The sequence below is a fragment of the Bos mutus genome, chromosome 16, assembly GCF_027580195.1.
Source record: "Bos mutus isolate GX-2022 chromosome 16, NWIPB_WYAK_1.1, whole genome shotgun sequence".
Taxonomy (NCBI): domain Eukaryota; kingdom Metazoa; phylum Chordata; class Mammalia; order Artiodactyla; family Bovidae; genus Bos; species Bos mutus.
This window is the reverse complement of record NC_091632.1, coordinates 45,721,084-45,742,605: the sequence shown is the minus strand read 5'-3', so window position 1 is coordinate 45,742,605 and position 21,522 is coordinate 45,721,084. Positions and strand designations below refer to the sequence as shown.

Sequence of the window (21,522 nt, the reverse complement as noted above, 5' to 3'; positions counted from 1 at the left end):
TTTGATTTCTTTCATTAGTGTCTTATAATTTTCTGTGTACAGTTCTTTTGTTGCCTTCAGTTCAGTTCAGTCACTCAGTTGTGTCTGACTCTTTGCAACCCCATGAATTGCAGCATGCCAGGCCTCCCTGTCCATCACCAACACCCGGAGTTCACTCAGACTCACGTCCATCGAGTCAGTGATGCCATCCAGCCATTTCATCCTCTGTCATCCCCTTCTCTTCCTGCCCCCAATCCCTCCCAGCATCAGAGTCTTTTCCAATGAGTCAACGCTTCGCATGAGGTGGCCAAAGTACTGGAGTGGTCAGTTCAGTTCAGTTCAGTGCAGTCGCTCAGTTGTGTCTGACTCTTTGCGACCCCATGAATTGCAGCATGCCAGGCCTCCCTGTCCATCACCAACTCCAGGAGTTCACTCAGACTCACGTCCATCAAGTCAGTGATGCCATTCAGCCATCTCATAAGTAAGTTTACTCCTAAATATTTATTTCTTTTTGTTACAGTGGTGAATGGGATTGATTTCTTAATTTCTCCTTCTGATTTTTCATTGTTAGTATATAGAAATGCAAGTGATTTCTGTGTATCGATTTTGTTTCCTGCAGCTTGGCTAAATTCACTGATTAGCTCTAGCAATTTTTTGATACTGTCTTTAGGGATTTCAATGTACACTATCATGTCATCTGCAAAGAGTGAGAGCTTTACTTGTTCTTTTACAATCTGGATTTCTTTTATTTCTTTTTCTTCTCTGATTGCTGTAGCTAGGACTTCCAGAACTATGTTGAATAATAGTGGTGAAAGTGGACACCCTTGTCTTGTTCCAGGTCTTAGGGAGAATGCTTTCAGTTTTTCACCATTGAGAATAATGTTTGCTGTAGGCTTATCATATATGGCTTTTACTATGTTAAGGTAGGTTCCTTCTATGCCCATATTTTAAAGAGTTTTAATCATAAATGGGTGCTGAATTTTGTCAAAGGCTTTTTCTGCATCTATTGAGACTATCGTATGGTTTTATCTTTCAATTTGTTAATATGGTGTATCACATTGCTTGATTTGCATATATTGAAGAATGCTTGCATTCCTGGAATAAACCCAGCTTGATCAAGGTGTATGAGCTTTTTGATGTGTTGCTGAATTCTCTTTGCTAAAATTTTGTTGAGGATTTTTGAATCTATGTTCATCAGTGATATTGGCCTGTAGTTTTCTTTCTTGTCTGATGTTGTTGTCTGGTTTTGGTGTCAGGGTGATGGTGGCCTCATAGAATGAGTTTGGAAGTGTTTGTTCCTCTGCAAATTTTGGAAAGATTGTTAGAAGGCTAGGCATTAGCTCTTCTCTACATGTTTGATAGAATTCTCCTGTGAAGCCATCTGGTTCTGGGCTTTTGTTTTCTGGAAGATTTTTGATCACAGCTTCAATTTCAATGCTTGCAATTGGGTTGTTCATAATTTCTATTTCTTCCTAGTTCAGTCTTGGAAGATTGAACTTTTCTAAGATCCTATCCATTTCTTCCAGGTTATCCATTTTATTGCCATACAGTTGTTCATGATAGTCTCTTATAATCCTTTGTATTTCTTCATTGTCTGTTTTAACCTCTTCTTTTCTATTTTTAATTTGTTGATTTGACTTTTCTCTCTTTTTCCTTCTGAGTCTGGCTAAAGGTTTGTCAATTTTGTTTATCTTCTCAAAGAACCAGCTTTTAGTTTTATTAATCTTTACTATTGGTTCTTTCATTTCCTTTTCATTTATTTCTACTCTGGTATTTATGATTTATTTCCTTCAATTTTGGGGGCTTTTTTTGGTTCTTCTTTTTCCAGTTGTTTTAGTTGTAAAGTGTGGTTGTCTATTCGATATTTCTCTTGTTTCTTGAGGTAGGATTGTATTGTTATGAACTTCCCTCTTAGAACTGTTTTGCTGCATCCCATAGGTTTTGAGTTGTCATGTTTTCATTGTCATTTGTTTCTAGAAATTTTTTTATTTCCCTTTTGATTTCTTCAGTAAACCATTGGTTATTTTAAAACATGTTGTTTAATCTCTATGTGCTTTTGTTTTTTACAGTTGTTTTTTTTTCTTATAATTGATATCTAGTCTCATAGAGCTGTAGTGGAGAAGATGCTTGATACAATTTTCTTAAATGTACTGAGGTTTGGTTTGTGACCCAAATCAAGCCTGGTCTACCCTGGAGAATATTCCATGTGCACTTGAGAAGATGATGTATTCTGCATTTGGATGGAATGTCCTGAAGATATCAATGAGATCCATCTCATCTAATGTATCATTTAAGACTTGTGTTTCTTTATTAATTTTCTGTTTTGATGACGTGTCCATTGGTGTGAGTGGGGTGTTAAAGTCTCTTACTATTATTGTGTTATTGTCAGTTTCTCCTTTTATGTCTGTTAGTGTTTGTCTTATGTATTGAGGTGCTCCTATGTTGGGTGCATAGATGTTTACAATTATTATATCTTCTTCTTGGATTGATTCCTTGATCATTACGTAGTGTCCTTCCTTATCTCTTGTAATCTTCTTTATTTTAAGGTCTATTTTGTCTGATGTGAGGATTGCTACTCCAGCTTTCTTTTGCTTCTCATTTGCATGGAATATATTTTTCCATCCTCTCACTTTCAGTCATATGTGTCTTTAGGTCTAAAGTGGTTTTCTTGTAGACAGCATATGTATGGGTCTTGTTTTTGTATCTATCCAGCCAGTTTGTGTCTTTTGTTTGGAGTATTTAGTCCATTTACATGTAAAGTAATCATTGATATATATGTTGCTATTGCCATTTTCTTAACTGTTTGGGGTTGATTTTCTGGATCTGTTTTCTTCTCTTGTATTTCTTGACTATATAAGTCCCTTTAACATTTGTTGTAAAGCTGGTTTGGTAGTACTGAATTCTCTCAACTTTCGCTTGTCTGAAAAGCTTTTTATTTCTCTGTCAATTTTGAATGAGATTTTTGCTGGGTGCAGTAATATTGATTGTAAATATTTCCCTTTCAGTACTTTAAATATATTCTGCCATTCCCTTCTGACCTGCAGAGTTTCTTCTGAAAGATCAGCTGTTAAACTTATGGGGTTTCCCTTTTATGTTACTTGTTGCTTTTCCCTTGCTGCTTTTAATATTCTTTCTTTGTGTTTAGTCTTTGTTAGTTTGATTAGTATGTGTCTTGCCATGTTTCTCCTTGGGTTTATCCTGTATGGAACTTTTTGTACCTCTTGAACTTGATTGACTGTTTCTTTTTCCATGTTGGGTAAATTTACAACTATAATCTCTTCAAAAATTTTCTCATATCCTTTATTTTTCTCTTCTTCTTCTGGGACCCCTATAATTTGAATGGTCATGCGTTTGATACTGTCCCAGAGATCTCTGAGACTATCCTTAGTTCTTTTCATTCTTTTTACTTTATTCTTCTCTTCAGAGCATTTTATCTTCCAACTCACTGATTCGTTCTTCTGCTTCAGAGAGTCTGCTACTGATTCCTTCTAGAGTATTTTTAATTTCAGTAATTGTGTTGTTTGTCTCTGTATGTTTATCCTTTAATTCTTCTAGGTCTTTGTCAATTGATTCTTGCATTTTCTCCATTCTGTTTTTGAGGTTTTTGATCATCTTTACTATCATTATTCTGAATTCATTTTCAGGTAGTTTGCCTATTTCCTCTTCATTTATTTGAACTTCTGTGTTTCTAGTTTTTTCCTTCATTTGTGTAGTATTTCTCTGCCTTTTCATTTTTTTTTTTTTAACTTATTGTGTTTGAGGTCTCCTTTTCCCAGGCTTCAAGGTTGAATTCTTTCTTCCTTTTGGTTTCTGCCCTCCTAAGGTTGGTCCAGTGGGTTGTGTAAGCTTTGTATTGGTTGAGATTTTTGCTGAGTTTTGTTTGTCTGTTTGTTTGTTTTTCCTCTGATGGGCAAGATTGAGTGAGGTGGTAATCCTGTCTGCTGATGAGTAGGTTTGTATTTTTGTTTTGTTGTTTAGATGAGATATCATGCACAGGGTGCTACTGGTGGTTGGGTGATGGTGGGTCTTGTATTCAAGTGGTTTCCTTTGTGTGAGTTTTCACTATTTGATACTCCCTAAGGTTAGTTCTCTGGTAGTCTAGGGTCTTGGAGTCAGCACTCCCACTCCACAGGCTCACGGTTTGATCTCTGGTCAGGAATGAAGATCCCACAGGTGGTTTATTATGGCATTAAGTGAGATTAAAACAAATACCCAAAAACAAGTAACCAAAGATGAACCCCAGATGGCAGTTACAAAATCAGGCAAATACTAAATAATGGAATGCACACATATACATATATACCCATACGTAAAATCAAAGCAATCCAGCAAATATAAAGTACAATAGATTGACCTGGCAAAGAAAGGAAATAAAAAATTATACCTACCAGTTAAGAACAAAACTAACTAAAGCACAAACTGGAAAACAAAACTAAAGCAAGGTGCCAACTGGGGAATAAAGCAATCAAAACAAAACTAACAAATATATTGAGAGGAAAAGAAAGAAAAAAGAAAGAAAGAACAGACACCCAAAGTTAAATAGATGTAGATAAAGAGGATTTATATACATTAAAAATTAGGTTCAAGGGGAAAAGAGCAGTAAGAGAAGCAACAAAGAAATAAATGTAGAAAAAATAATAACAGGTTTAAAAAAATAAAATTAAAAAGAGACAAAAAAAAAAAAAAAAAAGGAAGAAGAAAAGAAAAAGGAAAACTCCACAGAACAGCAGAAGCCCAGTGTAGAGGCAGAGGTTTATAACAACAATAAAAAATGTAACTGGGAAAAAAAAAAAAAAACCTCAAAAGCTTAATTAGATTTCATAGTGCCAATAAAATCAATAACTGCAATGGGGCAGGGTGGGGGAGGGGAAAAATCTGAAAGTATCTACAGAACAAGTAAAAACAAAAAAATAATAAATGTTTTTCTTGGGTCACTGCTATCAGTGTCCTTTCCCTCACTGGGAGTCACAGTCCACCTCACCTCCCTAGGATGCCCTCCAACACTGTGCTGATCTCTGCACCTGCTGTGGGGGCAGCTCAGATGCTAATCTAGTCCTACTCCTGTGTGTTCTTGCCTCCAATGTCCACAGCTATCAGAACTAGTGCGTTTTGTTTTGTGGGAACTCTCAATGTCCTTTTATGTATGCCATAGACACAGAGTCTGCCTAGCTGGTCATTTGGATTTAATCTTCAGCTTGTACAGCTTGTGGGAAGGTTTTGAGTCTTCTTCCTTAGCCACACTGCCTCTGGGTTTCAAGAGTGGTTTTATTTACACCTTTGCATGTGGGTCATCCACTGGGGTTTGCTCCTGAGGCTGCCTTGGAGGATTTGGGTCTGCCACAATGAGTGCCAGGTGTGGAGGTTGCGCAGTTGCTTGGGTTACAGGGATTCTGGCAGCACCAGCCACTAAGGGGAGTTGGTAGCTAGGGCTGCAGGAAATACAGTGCTTTAGAAGGGTATGGCAACCAGTATTGGCCAATACGCTCCAACATTCTTGCCTGGAGAAGCCCCTTGACAGAGAAGCCTGGCATGCCACAGTCCACAGGGTCATAAAGAGCTGGATATGATTGAAGTGACCCTGAATGCATGGATTCAAAACTTTTTTGCCTGTGACAGTTCTGCCCCAGTGAGGTTGAGCATGAAGGTAGCACAGCTGCTTGGCTTACAGGGACCCTGGCAGCACCAAGTGTGCAGGGACATGGACTGTCTCTGCCACAGGAGTTATGGCCCTATCAGAGTCTTTTTTTTTTTTTTAAGCCTCTTGTAGCAGCTGATCAGAAGGCCTCTTTGGCCAGTTTTTCTCCATAGCTCTCCCTATTCAGACACTTAGAGGGCTCCCTTACCTGGGATCCTTCTCTGTTGTTCGGCACATCAGGCATATAGAGGGGACCCCCTGGCTGCAGTCCTACTGTAGATCGGCATGTCAGGCACTTAAAGGGGCACCCTGGGTAGGGTCCTACTCTGTAGTTCAGTGTATCAGGCGTGTGATGGGCCAGCCTCTCTGTTGTTCAGCTCTGGATGCTGGAGTGTGGGGAGAGAGAGGCTATGGTGACGGCTCCACCAACTACGTGTTACTCAGCAGTATCACCTTATTCCATGGATGCCTGTCTTTCCTCCACAGACATTTCCCACTACAGTCTCTTCCCTCACATCCCCTCTATCCCATCTCTCTGCAGTCAACAGCAGCCCTCGTACTGGGATTTCTCCACAATCCCTAAACTCCAGCTCCAAGCTGCTGTGCCTTCTAGGGGACCTGCATTCCCTGTCCAGGGTATGTATGGCTGTGGCAAGGCCTGTCTGATTCTCATTCCATTTAGGCTGCCACAAGCAGCTGTTTCACTCTCAATCTTAAATGTTTCTCCTCTGACTCAAACAATTGCCCAGATGTGGGGATCGGACCCCTGCTTCAGTTCCCCCACCTGCCAAGGGCATGTCCAGTCCTACTAACACTCCTGTTTTTCCCCCTAGTTCCTTCATCCTACTGAGTCTTGCGTGGTTCTGTATATTCTTTTCCTCTGGTCAGGTACTCCTGTCCCCTCTGAGCTGGTGTTCTGCATGCACTTCTGTGTCTGAAGGTGTATTCCTGATGTATCCATGGAGAGAGAGTGGATGTATTCCACATCCACTTACTCCTCTGCCATCTTGGAGAAGACTCTTGAGAGTCTCTTGGACAGAAAGAGACCAAACCAGTCAATCCTAAAGGAAACCAACCCTGAATATTCATTGGAAGGATTGATGCTGAAGCTGAAGCTCCAATACTTTGCCACCTAATGCAGAGAGCCAACTCATTGGAAAAGACCCTGATGCTAGAAAAGACTGAAGGCAGGAGGAGAAGGGACGTATGTATGGGTGTGAACATGTAACTGATGATTTTTTGTAAGCCTCTTAAGGGTTAGAACTTTGCCTAATTTACAGGGTCTAAGACAGTGATTTCCAACCAGGACAGAGGTGGGAAGGGCCAACAAAAGTCATCTATGAGTTTCCTTGCAAGTACAACCTTTCCCACCTCAACCTCCCTCTCCTGGAAGATTCTGAGACAATCATCAAAATGAGCCATGATTACTGATGAGAACCTATGTTATTCCTGAGATGTTTTTGCATAAGAAAAATGATGAGAACCCAGATCCTAAACAATAATATTGCATATTTGTTTAATTCAATTGAGAATGGTCATGTGCTTCATGGTATTTCAAAGTTATAGATATATATAATTATAAGATTATGTCAACTATGTCAATTATTGGAAATGTGAGATAATGTGAAGTAAGTAGGATATACTCATATAAAATAATATGAATACAAAGACTTTATTTATGTAAAATATTCAGGATATTTTACAGAACTGAATAATGCAACTGAATAATGCAATTGGCTTTTGTTTAAATTTTATTGGATCCTTTTCTTTCAAAATTGGGTAAATATAAACCTCAGTATTCCATGACAGATCTTCTATACAAAATTAACTCTCCAGATGCTTCTAGCAATCAGGATCTTTTTACCAAATTAGTGTATGAATGACTTCTGTAGAAATCCCCCTCAGAAATACACAGAACATAAAGTCCTAAGGATAAATCCTTTTTTTTTTTGGTTTGTACTTTTCAGCTTTCTTAAGACACACTTGACCCCCAAACTCTTTCCCCAAGGGACACCTGTTAATATTTCCCAGACCTATTATCTGCATAACAGCCTCAGGAAAAATATGGGTTCAGGGTTTATTTACCCATGTCCATGGGCTTTGGTGACTCATCATGAGTTTTTCCTGTTATAACAGGATGAGGAGCCCCTTTATAGGATCTTAAAATTCTGTTTTCTCTTTACCTTGTCAATCATTTAAAAGGACTTTGAATATTATATCTGATGACATTTTCAATACATATTTCTCTAGACTCTTTTCTTGAAATATATTGGTCAAAATGAGACTATCATAAGATAGGACAAATCCTATAGCACTTATTATATACTGCCAGATGACCTTCCAAAGTGATTGAACAACTTCATTATTTTATGAAATATAAATGTATTTTTACATTAATTCACTGAATGTAAAGTAGTGGCTTACACTTGTTTTAAATTATATTCTTTAATTATTATAAAGGTTGAAACTTCCCCACATGTTTTGTCACCATTTTTACTAATCTATAAATTACTCACATCATCTTAATTCTTGTTAAACTTGGCTATCTTTGTGAAAAGTTAGAAATATACTCAGGAAGTAGAAATGGAAACTGAATACAAACTACTTGATTTTTTTTTTTTTTTTTTTACATGGGACTAAAAAATCAGGCCCAGTTGACTGAACTAGAAGAAGGCAGCCTCACCTCTTCCCTCTCCCCACATCTCACCCTCTCTTCTCTCCCCAGAGAATGTAAGCTTCATGAAAGCAAGGAGCATGTCAGTCTTTTCATTTACACTGTGCTTGTCATGTAGTTGGTACTTAATAAATAGTAATGGAGAGAAAGAAGAAGGAAACAAGGGAGGATGGAGGGAGGCCTTGTCCTTCTCAAAAATGTCCTAGTAATTACATTATCCTTGAATTTATTTAGCATTTAACAACATAAAATGTACTGTAATTATTTTTTTTTTCGTATTTTCTCGATCAAGTCACATAAACCCACTGGCTCCATTTTACTGGACGGGTCTGGGAGGAGATTCTCTGAGGTTCCATTTGGTCTTAAGATGATGCTGTGATCTGAAAGATATATTCCAAGAAGAACTTCAGTCCAAACTTCACTAGAGAAAAAAATTTACATATCCAGTACAAGCAGGAGTGTCCCTTTTTTGGACTTTCCCCATCCCTTGCACGAATGGGCACACACACACGATCACACACACACACACACACGCACATACACATGATCACAGGCTAATTCCTGCCTGAGAATCTTTGCTCAGGGAATTTCCCCTCCTAAAATACCCTATCCTTCCCTCTCTGCTCACCTACATCCTTCCTACCCTTCAAAGCTTTGCATAAGTTGTATTTGAAGCCAAAGAATCATAAAGCTGCTGCCTCTATATTGTCTTGACTTTCTGTTTTTCCTCTTAAAAGTTTTAAGATTCCTGTGAGCCCCTCCAGACTTCTCCAGTAAAGATGGCCAGCAGCTCCAGCAGATCACCAGGCAGGGACCCTGTCCCTGCCCACTTCTGATGAAACTCTCAGACCTTGGAGAGGTCCCTGGCCATGCCCCGGGGCAATCCCCCCGGGGCCTGGAGCTGACGTGGTTTGAACTCCCACGCAGAGCTGCTCTGCCCTACTTCTGGATTTTACTGTAACTTGCTTAGCAGCCAGAGGTGCTGAAGATGCAGAAAGGCCCTGTGGGTTTGCTTTTGATAATGTTTCCAAAACTGTTAGCATTTCCTGCCCTTGTTAATAGTCTCCTTGAACTCTTTTTTTTTTTTTTTCTTTTTTGTGGTCATTGCCTGTCCTTCCTGGGCTTCATCCCATTATTCCTTATTATTCATTTTGATTATTCACAGTTCTCTTTCTCAGTGTTTCTCATCAGCATGCTATGACTTTCCACATTCCATTTCTGTCTCCTTTGCCCCATACTACCCTCCCCCAAACACCCTGATCTCCCCTGCCTTTCTTCCTTCTGTAATCACTGTGATATCTTTCCTCTGGCATCCAGTTACTGTCCCTTACTTCCGTTAATGTTATTTAAGTAACAAGCTTCTTAAGGAAAAAAGAATCCAAGTCATTTAGTGGAATATTTGATACCAGACCAATCTTAGTTCAAATTTGACTTTTGACCCTAGTTGTTTGACCTTGGGTGAGTTACTTTAACTGATTTGAGTCTCAGCTTTAACCTCTCTTAAAGAAGGATGATGGGGCTTCCTAGGTGGTGCAGTGGTAAAGAACCCACCTATCAATACAGGAGACATAAGAGACATGAGTTAGATCCCTGGGTCAGGAAGATCCCCTGGAGAAGGAAATGGCAACCCACTTCAGTATTCTTGCCTGGGAAATCCTATGGACAGAGGAGCCTGACAGACTACAGTCTGTGGGGTTGCAAAGAGTCAGGCACAACTGAGTGACTTTATACACACACACATACACACACACACACACACACACACACACACACACACACACAAAGAGGGATGATACATTTCAAGTTTCACATATTGTAAGGTTCAACGAGTTACTTTCAGAGAGTGCTTGATATCTAACAGGTAATATTTCTCTTCTATTTCTATTTTCTACCTTTTTATGATGAAATTACTCTGTTTGTCTATGATTGTTAGCTTTCTATTCGTTCATTTATCCAGCAAGCACTTGAGCACTGAGTACAGGGGAGGCACGGGTAGGATTGGAGATACGTTGATGAAATGTGCTAGGCAATGTCACTGCTCTCAGAGTTTATGGTCTAGAGGGAGACTCAGGCAAGTAAACTGGCATCCTGCTCATCATCCTCCCTGCCCCCTGCTTAGGAAAATCTTCATGAGCACATGTTTCCATGTGTCAGATACTGTGTTTCATGTTAGAATCCCACATGAGTACCACTTCCCCTTGAGGAGCTGCAGCTTTGCAACTGCTTTATGTGTCAGATAGAATGATAATTCAAAGAAAGAAGTGACCATTTATGGAGCGGATCAGAGAGAGGAGAAGGGTGGGGTGGGCTTCACTGAAGAGGTGAGTCTGGGAGGGGTTGCAGATCATGTTCAGGGTTGTGGAGTAGGGTTCCAGAGCGAGCTCTATATCTGAAAGATAACAATATGAAGTCATATGGCTCTCCTGGGCAATGAGAGTGCTGCAAGGAATTTAGTTCTGCTGGTGTATAAGCAACAAGGTGGAGAATGGTAGGAAATGTGCTGATTAGTCATGAGGGACTTGACTTGAATGCCATGACTGAGAGTTTGTGTTTTGGAAGCACAGGAGAGTCAGTAAAGTACATACAGAAATTCATTTAAGAAATCTAAATCTACTGGCTTGTATAGCACAGGGGACTCTACTAAGTATTCTGTAAAACTTATATAGGAAAGGAACTTGAAAAAGAATGGGGAAAAAATGTAAGTCACTCAGTCATGTCCAACTCTTTGAGAACCCACTGACTGTAGCCCACCAGGCTCCTCTATCCAAGGAATTCTCTGGGCAAGAATACTGGAGTGTGTAGCCATTCCCTTCAGTAGAGGATTCACAACCCAAGGACTGAATCTGGGTCTCCTGCTTTGCAGGCAGATTCTTTACTGTCTGAGCGACGATGGATAGATATATATAAATACTGGACTCACTGTGCTGTATACCTGAAATAGGCACAATACTGTAAGTCAACCACACTTCAATTAAAAAAATTTTTTTAAAGAGGTAGATAGGGAAGAGTCAGAAGGCAGGGGATCTAGGAACTAGGATGCTGTGTCTCTCTAACAAATGAGGAAACTAAGGTATGGAGAGGAAAAGGAGCAGTTTTCAAGGTCATAGAAGGGACAAGATGGGATTCAGACCTAGGTAACCTGACTCTAGAGCCTACATTCTAGCATGTTTGATGAACTGAAAATGAAATAACACAGATAAATGTAAACCTTAAACTTTAGTCACTCATAAGCTTTATGTTTAATTTTTAAAGTTCATTTATTTTCATTTGTAACTGACATGGAGTATAGTTGCTTTACAATGTTGTGTTAGTTTCAGGTGTACAGTTAAGTGATTCAGTTGCACATATACAAATATCTATTCTTTTTCAGATTCTTTCCCATATGGGTTATTACAGAACACTGAGCAGAGTTCTTTGTGCTGTACAGTAGATCCTTATTGATTATTTTGTATATAGTAGTGTATATATGGTAATCACAAACTTCAAATTTATCCCTCCAACCCCCCTCCACCTTTCCCCTTTGTTAATCATAAGTTTGCTATCTAAGTCTGTGAGACTGTTTCTCTTTTGTACAAACACTTTTCTACACTGAGTACAATTTTTGTAGGTTCCACATATAAGTGATATCATATATTTGTCTTTCTCTGTCTGACTTTATATGATAATTTCTAGGTTCATCTATGTTGCTGCAAATGGCATTTCATTTTTTTTTTATGGCTGAACAAAGGTCCGTCTAGTCAAGGCTATGGTTTTTCCTGTGGTCATGTATAGATGTGAGAGTTGGACTGTGATGAAAGCCGAGCACCGAAGAATTGATGCTTTTGAACTGTGGTGTTGGAGAAGACTCTTGAGAGTTCCTTGGACTGCAAGGAGATCCAACCAGTCCATTCTGAAGGAGATCAGCCCTGGGTTTCTTTGGAAGGAATGATGCTAAAGCTGAAACTCCTGTACTTTGGCCACCTCATGTGAAGAGTTGACTCATTGGAAAAGACTCTGATGCTGGGAGGGATTGGGGGCAGGAGGAGAAGGGGACGACAGAGGATGAGCTGGCTGGATGGCATCCCGACCCAATGGACGTGAGTCTGAGTGAACTCCGGGAGTTGGTGATGGACAGGGAGGCCTGGCGTGCTGCGATTCATGGGGTTGCAAAGAGTTGGACACAACTGAGCGACTGAACTGAATATCCGATTGTATATATGTACCACATCTAAATACATTCATCTGTTGGACATTTAGATTGCTTCCATGTCCTGTTGTAAATAGTGGCTGCAATGAACATTGGGGTGCATGAATCTTTTTGAATTATGAATTTCTTTAGGTATATGCCCAGGAGTGGGATTTCTGGGTCATATGGTAGTTCTATATTCAGTTTTTTCAGGAACCTCCATATTGTTGTCCATGGTGGCTGTTCCAATTTCTAGTCCCTGCATTCCAGCTTACATTTCCTACAGTGTAGTAGGGTTGCCTTTTCTCCAAACTCTCTCCAGCATTTATGTTTGTAGACTTCTTAATGATGGCCATTTCTGACTGGTGTGAGGTGGGACCTCATTGCAGTTCTGATTTGTGTTTCTCTAATAATTAGCAATGTTGAGCATCTTTTCATGTGCTTTTTAACCATCTATATGCTTTGGAGAAATGTGCATTTAGGACATTTAGGTCTGCCCATTTTTCAACTGGGATTTTTTTTTTTTTAATTGAGCTGCATGACCTGTTGCCTTGTCATTTGTACTGTTTGCAAATAATTTTTTTTTTCTCATTCTGTGGCTTGTCTTTTCATTTTGCTTATGCTTTCCTTTGCTGTGCAAAAGCTTTAAATTTAATTAGGTCCAAATTGTTTGCTTTCATTTTTCATTACCTTAGGAGGTGGATCCAAACTATATTTTTATTGCTGTGATTTATGTCACAAAGTGTTCTATGTTTTCCCTCTAAGGGTTTTATAGTGTCCAGTCTTTCATTTAGATCTTTAATTCATTCTGAGTTTATTTTTGTATATGGTATTAGAGAATGTTCTAATTTCACTCTTCTACATGTAGTGGTCCAGTTTTTCAAGTGCCACTTATTGTAGAGACTGTCTTTGTTGTATATTCTTGCTTCCTTTTGTCAGATTAATTGACCATAGGTGTGTGGGTTTATTTCTCCTGTTTCATTGATCTATAAGTCTGTCTTTGTGCCAGTGCTACATTATTTTGATTTCTGTAGCTTTATAATATAGTCTGAAGTCACGGAGACTTATTTCTCCAGCTCCATTTTTCTTTCTCAAGATTGCATGTACTATTTGGGGGCTTTTGTTTTTCCACACAAATTTTAAGATTTCTTGTTCTAGATCTGCAGAAAATAGTATTGGTAATTTGATAGGGATTGCATTGAGTTTGTAGATTACTTTGGGTAGTATAGTGATTTTGATAATACTGATTTTTCTGATCCAAGAATATGGCACACTTTTCCACCTGTGTCATCTTCAATTTCTTTCATCAGTATCTTATAGTTTTTGGAGTATAGGTCTTTTGTCTCCTCAGATAGGTTTATTTCTAGGTATTTTATTCTTTTTGATGTAATGGTAAATGAAATTGTTTCCCTAATTTATTTTTCTCATGTTTCATGGTTAGTATATAGAAATGCAACCAATTTCTGCATATTAATTTTGTATCCTGCAATTTACCAAATTCTGACTAACTAATAGTTTTCTGGTAGCATCTTCAAGGTTTCTTGTGTATAGTATCATGTCATCTGAAAACAGTGACAGTTTGACTTCTTCTTTTCCAGTTTGTATTCTTTTTTATTCCCTTTTTGCTCTCTAATTGCCATGTCTAGGACTTTCAAAGCAATCTTGAATAAAAGTGGCCAGAATAGATCCTTGTCTTGTTCCTGATTGTAGAAGAAATGCTTTCAGGTTTTCCCTGTTGAGTGTGATGTTAGCTGTGGGTTTGTCACATATGGCCTTTATTGTGTTGAAGTATGTACCCTTTATGCTCACTTTCTGGGGAGTTTTTATCATCAATGGGTGTTGGATTATGTCGAAAGCTTTTCCTGCATCTATTAAGGTGATCATATGGTTTTTATGCTTCAGTTAGTTAATGTAGTATATCACATTGATTGATTTACAGATATTAAATAATACTTGCATCCTTGGGATAAATCCCACTTGATCATAGCATGTGATTCCTTAATTGCTGGATTCTGTTTGCTAAGATTTTGTTGAGGATTTCTGCATCTATGTTTATTAGTGATATTGGCCTATAATTTTCCTTCTTTGTTGTATGTCTGTCTGGTTTTGGTACTAGAGCGATGGTGGCCTCATAGAAAAATTTTCGAAGTGTTCCTTTCTCTTAAGTTTTTTAGAATAGTTTCAGACGGATAGGTGTTAACTCGTCTCCAAATGTTTGATGGAATTTATCCATGAAGCCATCCAGTGCTGGACTTTTGCTTGTGATTGGTCTGTTCATATTTTCTGTTTCTTCCTGGTTCTGTCATGGGAGATTGTAGCTTTCTAAGGATTTGTTCATTTCTTCTTGGTTGTCCATTTTATTGGCATATAGTTGTTTGTAGTATTCTCTTATGATCCTTTGCCTTTTTGTGGTATTAGTCGAAACTTTTCAATTTATAATTTCATTGATTTGAATCCTCTCCCATCACTTATTTCTGCTCTGATCTTTATGACTTCTTTCCTTCTACTAACTTTGAGTTTTGTTTATTCTTTTTTCCCTAGTTGCTTTAGATGTAAGTTTAGGTTGTTTATTTGAGATTTTTCTTGTATTGCCATAAACTTCCTTCTTAGAACTGCTTTTGTTGCATCCCATAGGTTTTGGGTCATTGTGTTTTCATTGTCATTTGTCACTAGGTATTCTTTTATTTCCTCTTTGACTTCTTCAATGATCTATTTATTGTTTAGCAGTGTATCATTTCTCTTCCATGTGTTTATGTTTGTTTGTTTGCTTTACAGGTTTTTATTTTTCTTTTAGTTGATTTATTATCTCATAGTGTTGTGGTTGGAAAAGATGCTTAATATGATTTAAACTTTCTTAAATTTACTGATGCTTGATTTGTGGCCCAACATGTGAACTATTCTGGGGAATGTTCTAAGTGCACTTGAAAAGAATGTGTATTCTGCTTTCAGATGGAATGCTCTATAATTATCAATTAAGTCTGTTTGGTCTAATGTGTCATTTAAGGCCTGTGTTTCCTTACTAATTTTCTGTCTGGAAGATCTGTCCATTGATATAAGTGGCATGTTAAAGCCCCCCACTATTATTGTGTTACTGTCAATTTTTCCTTTTATGGCTGTTAGCATTTGTCTTATATATTAAGGTCCTCTTATGTTGGGTGCATACGTATTTGCAATTGTTATATCTTCTTGAATTGATCCCTTGATTGTTATTTAGTATCCTTCTTTGTCTCTTGTAACAGACTTTATTTTAAAGTAAAGACTGTTACTATTTTGTCTGATATGAATATTGCTACTCCAAGTTTATTTTGATTTTTATTTGCATGGAATAGCTTTATCCATCCCCTCACTTTCAGTCTCTCTGTGTCCTTAGATCTAAAATGGGTCTCTTGTAGACAGCATATATATGGGTCTTATTTTTGTATCTATCAAGCCAGTCTATATTTTGGAGCATTTAATCCATTTACATCTAAGGTAATTATCAATATGTGTGTCTTACTGCCATTTTGTTAACTGTTTTGGATTTGTTTTTGTTTTGTTTTTTCCTTCCCTGTTTCGTTCTCTTCTTTTTTGATTTGATACCTATCTTCAGTATTATGCTTGAATTCTTTTTCTTTGTGTGTATGTGTATATCTAGTATAGAATTTTGGTTTGTAGTTACCATGAGGTTTTCATACAGGAGTCTACACACACACACAAGTTGTCTTTAAGTTGCTGGTCTCTTAATTTCCAATGCACCCAATATCCTGCATTTGTATTCTCTTCTCATGATTGCTGGTTTTGAGATCACATTTGTGTGTGGATGATTTCCTATATTTTTTGTATGTTACCTTTACCAGTGAGCGTTCCCATTCATAATTTTCTTGTTTCTAGTTAAGCCCTTTTCTTTTCCATCTAGAGAATTCCCTTTTGCATTTCTTGTAATGTTGGTTTGGTGGTGTTGAATTCTCTTTAGCTTTTGCTTGTCTGTAAAGCTTTTGACTTCTCTGTCAGCTCTGAATGAGAGCCTGGCTGGATAGAGTATTCTTGGTTGTAAGTTTTCCCTTTCATAACTTTAAATATATTGTGGCACTACCATGAAATTAAAAGATGCTTACTCCTTGGAATTAAGGTTATGACCAACCTAGACAGCATATTGAAAAGCAGAGACATTACTTTGCCAACAAAGGTCCGTCTAGTCAAGGCTATGGTTTTTCCAGTGGTCATGTATGGATGTGAGAGTTGGACTGTGAAGAAAGCTGAGCACCAAAGAATTGTTGCTTTTTGAACTGTGGTGCTGGAGAAGACTCTTGAGAGTCCCTTGGATTGCAAGGAGATAACCAGTCCATCCTAAAGGAGATCAGTCCTGGGTGTTCTTTGGAAGGACTGATGCTGAAGCTGAAACTCCAATACTTTGGCCACCTCATGCGAAGAGTTGTCATTGGAAAAGACTCTGATGCTGGGAGGGATTGGGGGCGGGAGGAGAAGGGGACGACAGAGGATGAGATGGCTGGATGGCATCACTGACTTGATGGACATGAGTCTGAGTGAACTCCGGGAGTTGGTGATGAACAGGGAGGCCTGGCATGCTGCGATTCATGGGGTCGCAAAGAGTCGGACATGACTGAGCAACTGAACTGAACCGAACTGACCCTCTGACCTGCAGAGTTTCTGTTGACAAATTTTCTGATAATCTTTTGGGGATTCCCTTGCATGTTATTTGCTTTTTTACCTTGTTGCTTTTAATGTTTTCTCTTTGTCTTTAATTTTTGTCAATCTGGTTAATGTGTGTCTCTCTGTGTTCCTTCTTGGGTTAATCTTGTATAGGATTGTTTGCACTTCCTGGACTCTTGCCTGGAAAATCCCATGGATGGAGGAGCCTGGTAGGCTGCAGTCCATGGGGTCGCGAAGAGTTGGACACAACTGAGCTACTTCACTTTCACTTTCCACTTTCATGCATTGGAGAAGGAAATGGCAACCCACTCCAGTGTTCTTGCCTGGAGAATCCCAGGGATGGGGGAGCCTGGTGGGCTACCATCTATGGGATCGCACAGAGTCGAACATGATTGAAGCGACTTAGCAGCAGCAGGACTTGGGTGACTGTTTCTTTTCTTGTTAGGGAACCTTTCAGCTGTTATGTCTTTAAGTATTTTCTCAGGCCATTTCTCACTTTCTTCCCCATCTAGGACCCCTGTAATGTGAATATTGGTGTGTTTAATATTATTCCAGAGGTATCTTAATCTGTTCTTATTTCTTTTCATTCTTGTTTCTTTATTCTGTTCCACAGCAGAAATTTCCACCATTCAGTCTTCCAGATCACTTATCTATTTTCCTGTCTCATTTATTCTATTAATTCCCTCTAGTATATTTTTCATTTCATTTATTGTATTATTCAATTGTTTGTTCTTTGTATCTTCTAGCTTTGTTAAAAATTTCTTGTATCTTCTCACTCTGTGCCTCCATTCTTTTTCCAAGATCTTGAATCATCTTTACTGTCATTACTCTGAATTCTTTTCCTGGTAGATTGTCCATCTCCATGTCACTTAGTTGTTCTTGGGTTTTATCTTGTTCCTTCATCTGGGACATACTCCTCTGCTGCCTCATTTTGTCTAATTTTTTCTGTCTGTATCTGTTCCGCAGGCTATAGGATTGAAGCTCTTTTGCTTCTGGTGTCTGCCCCCTAGAAGGTGAGACTATTCTAGAGGCCTGTGCAGACTTCTTGTTGGGAGGGACTGGTGCTTGCCCACTGGTGGGTCTTGTCCCTCTATTGGGCAGACCATGTCAATGACTGTGTTTAGAGGTGACTGTGGACCATGGAAGACTTTAGACAGCCTGTCAGCTGGTGGGTTGGGCTGTGTTCCCACCCTGTTCATTGTTTGACCTGAGGCATCCCAGCACTGGAATCTACAGGCTGTTGGGTGGGACTTTATCTTAGCATCAAAGTGGTAGCCTCTGGGAGAACTCACACCAATGAGTACTCCCCAGTACTTCTACCACAAGTGTCCTTGTCCCCACAGTGAGCCACAGCTACCTCTGCCTCTCCAGTAATCCCTCCAAGATCAACAGATAGGTCTGGCCCAGTCTCCTATGAAGTCACTGGGTCCCAGTGGGCACAAGACTTTGTTTGCACCTTCCTAGAGTGTATTACAGAGAAGGCAATGGCACCTCACTCCAGTACTCTTGCCTGGAAACTCCCATGGATGGAGGAGCCTGGTAGGCTAGAGTCTATGGGGTCGCGAAGAGTTGGACATGACTGAGCGACTTCACTTTCACTTTTCACTTTCAGGCATTGGAGAAGGAAATGGCAGCCTACTCCAGTGTTCTTGCCTGGAGAATCCTAGGGACGGGGGACCCTGGTAGGCTGCCATCTGTGGGGTTGCACAGAGTTGGACACGACTGAAGCGACTTAGCAGCAGCAGCAGAGTGGATTCCTCCAATCCTGTGGAATTTCTGCAATCAAGCCATGCTAGCCTTCAATGCCAGGTGCTCTGGGGGCCTCTCTTCCTGATGCCAGACCCCCAGACTGGGGAGCCTGATGTGGGGGTCAGGATTCTCACTCCTGTGGGAGAAACTCTGTGATAGAATTGTTTTCCAGTTTGTGGGTTGCCCACCTGGAGGGTATGGAACCAGTGGTATTGCAAATATGCCTCTCATACTGTCTGTGGCTTCTTCTTTGTCTTCTGATGTAAAATAGCTTGTTTGTTAGGTTCCAATCTTTGTGGATGGTTGTTCAGCAGTTACTTGTGTAATTTTGATGTTTTTGCTATAGGGAGTGAATTCAAGTCCTTCTACTCTGTCATCTTGACTTCCTCCCCTTCCGTTTAAAAAACCTAAATTTTAGCATCAAAATCCCCCAAAGATTTGTTAATGCACATATTGCTGAGCCCCATCTACAGATTGATTCAGTAGGTGTAAATGGGGCCTGAGGATTTGAAATGCTAATGAGTTCCCAGGTGATGCTGAGACTATAGAAGTTGAAAAGATGGTGAAATCAGAGCATTAGAATACTCAAGAAAAGACAGTGGTATAGTTAGTAAAAATATGCCTTGATGCAAAGGGAGCATGTTCATCAGGAAATTGAGTGTAGAGTCTGTTCGAGGCAGGGAAGCTGATATGAGCAGGGCATAGCTGTGGGAATGTGATGAGGAATTAAGGCCTCACAGAAAGGTGGGTTCATGTTGGAAAGACATGGAAGATAGGACTGGAGATAAGATTAGAAATACAATCCTATCTCAAGACAGATTCCAAAGGGTCTTGAATATCTAGCTATTGAGCTATGGATCCTCTGTGTAGATAATTTAAAGCTTACTGGAACTGGTTTACTCAGAGTATTTATTTAGGGGTGGTATAAATTATAAATTGGAGAAAGGAGATAAGTTAGAGGGAGACCCCAGTCCCCACCCTCATTGCTCGAGCAGAAGAAGAGCCCCAAGTATGTTCCTCAGACGTTCATTCCTGAGAGTTTTCATCTGGCTTCCTCTTCCTCCTTTACCTAGTTGCCTAAACTTTAAACTTTATGTTCTTATTTATTTTCCATTTCTTTCTCTAACCTGTTTTTCATATTTAATTCATTTGTTAATCTTTTATTTTGTTTAATCTGTAAGTCTGACTTTTTAACATTTCAAATATTTTATATCATTGATGAAATATCTTTAGACATAATCTTTTATCTTTTCCTTTATTATTTTAAGCTTCTTATCTATTTAAACTTTGGCTTCTTATTTATTTAAAGGATCCAGATTTTATTTTTTTAAGTCAAATCATAGGATCTTTAGTAAGAAGGTTTCTTTGGTACTATCTCTCAAATTTAATTCTTATAGCTATTTTTGTTGCATTTATTTTGTTTGCAGGTTCAGAATTTTATTTTCAAAATTTAATACTTGTTCTCATCTTAAATTTTAACCATTTTTGTAAGACTTTGAGGTTTTTATTTTTCTTTCCTTTATTCTCATTCATTTATTTTCTCTTTTCTATAAGGTGTAGAACATCTTTGATTTCCTGGAAATTGTATACTGAAATTTCATTTTTTGCCCCTTTTTGATAAATACAAGCCTTAAAAATCTAAACCTTCTGATATGTATAGTTATATGTATTACAGAGAAGAATAAAATAGGAAAACAGTGATTGTGAGTAGAGGGAGGGCCTATCTGCAAACTGACATTTCAATAGTGGTCTGAATACAATGAAAGATGCAGCCTCGTATATTTTTGGTATAAGAACCTTTGAGATAACTTGAATAGCATGTACCAAAGCCCTGAGGTAGGAGCATGTCTGATAAGTTCAGACTTAAGGAGACAGTGGCTGAAGGGGCAAAACAGTCAAAAGAAGAGTATTAAATAACATTAGGGAGGAGTGGTGAGTTATAGATATTCATGTATGGCCTTATAGTCATTTTAGTAACACTGGATTTTATTTTCATAAAATTGAGAAGTCCTAAGGGCTTCTAAGTTAGAGAAGGGATATGTTCCCCTTTATACTTGTATAGGATCCCTTTGGTTCTCTTTTGAGAATATACAAGAGAAGGGGAAGGGGAAGAAGAAGGAAGCTAGTCCAATAATCTGGACAAAATATGAGGGTGCAGTTGGGCTAGGGTGGAGGCCATGAAGGTGGTGAGAAGTGGTAAGATTCTTGATAGATATAGAAGTGTGAGTTGACAGAATTTGATGATGCAGTAAATGGGGGGTATGAGAGAGAAAGAGAAGTTGAGGATGACTGAAAAAAATTTGATCTGAGGAGCCAGAAAATAAATTGCCTTATTTTGAGATGGGAAGACTACAAGAGAAGCAGGCAGTACATACAGAGAGCATTGGGGTGGAACCAGGTTTTCGGATTTGATGAGATTAGTTTTCAATAGATTGATATGCAAGTTTGGATGGTAGACATCCAAATTGAGATATCAAGTACGTAACTGAATAAATGAGTCTGGAGTTCAGCAGTCAAGTTCCATAGAAGATACAAGTTTGCATTTCTGAAGTATTAGCATAGAGATGGTATTTAAAACTGTGACGCTAGATCAGATCACCTAAAACAGTGCTTTTCACTTTAGGACCACAGCTATAGTGAGAAATGCGTATCATGCTACAATGTGGTACA

The 21,522-nt window shown here is 38.8% G+C and overlaps 1 long non-coding RNA gene across 3 annotated transcripts in view; it reads left to right on the top strand.

Moving 5' to 3' along the window:
• The first annotated feature begins 328 nt into the window (after positions 1-328).
• Positions 329-21,522, top strand: part of LOC138991277 (uncharacterized) — a 318,362-nt gene continuing 297,168 nt past the window's right edge. For all 3 annotated transcript variants that reach the window (XR_011467297.1, XR_011467295.1, XR_011467296.1), the window contains exon 1: positions 329-460. This is a non-coding gene — a long non-coding RNA (uncharacterized lncRNA). The remainder of the gene's footprint in view (positions 461-21,522) is intronic.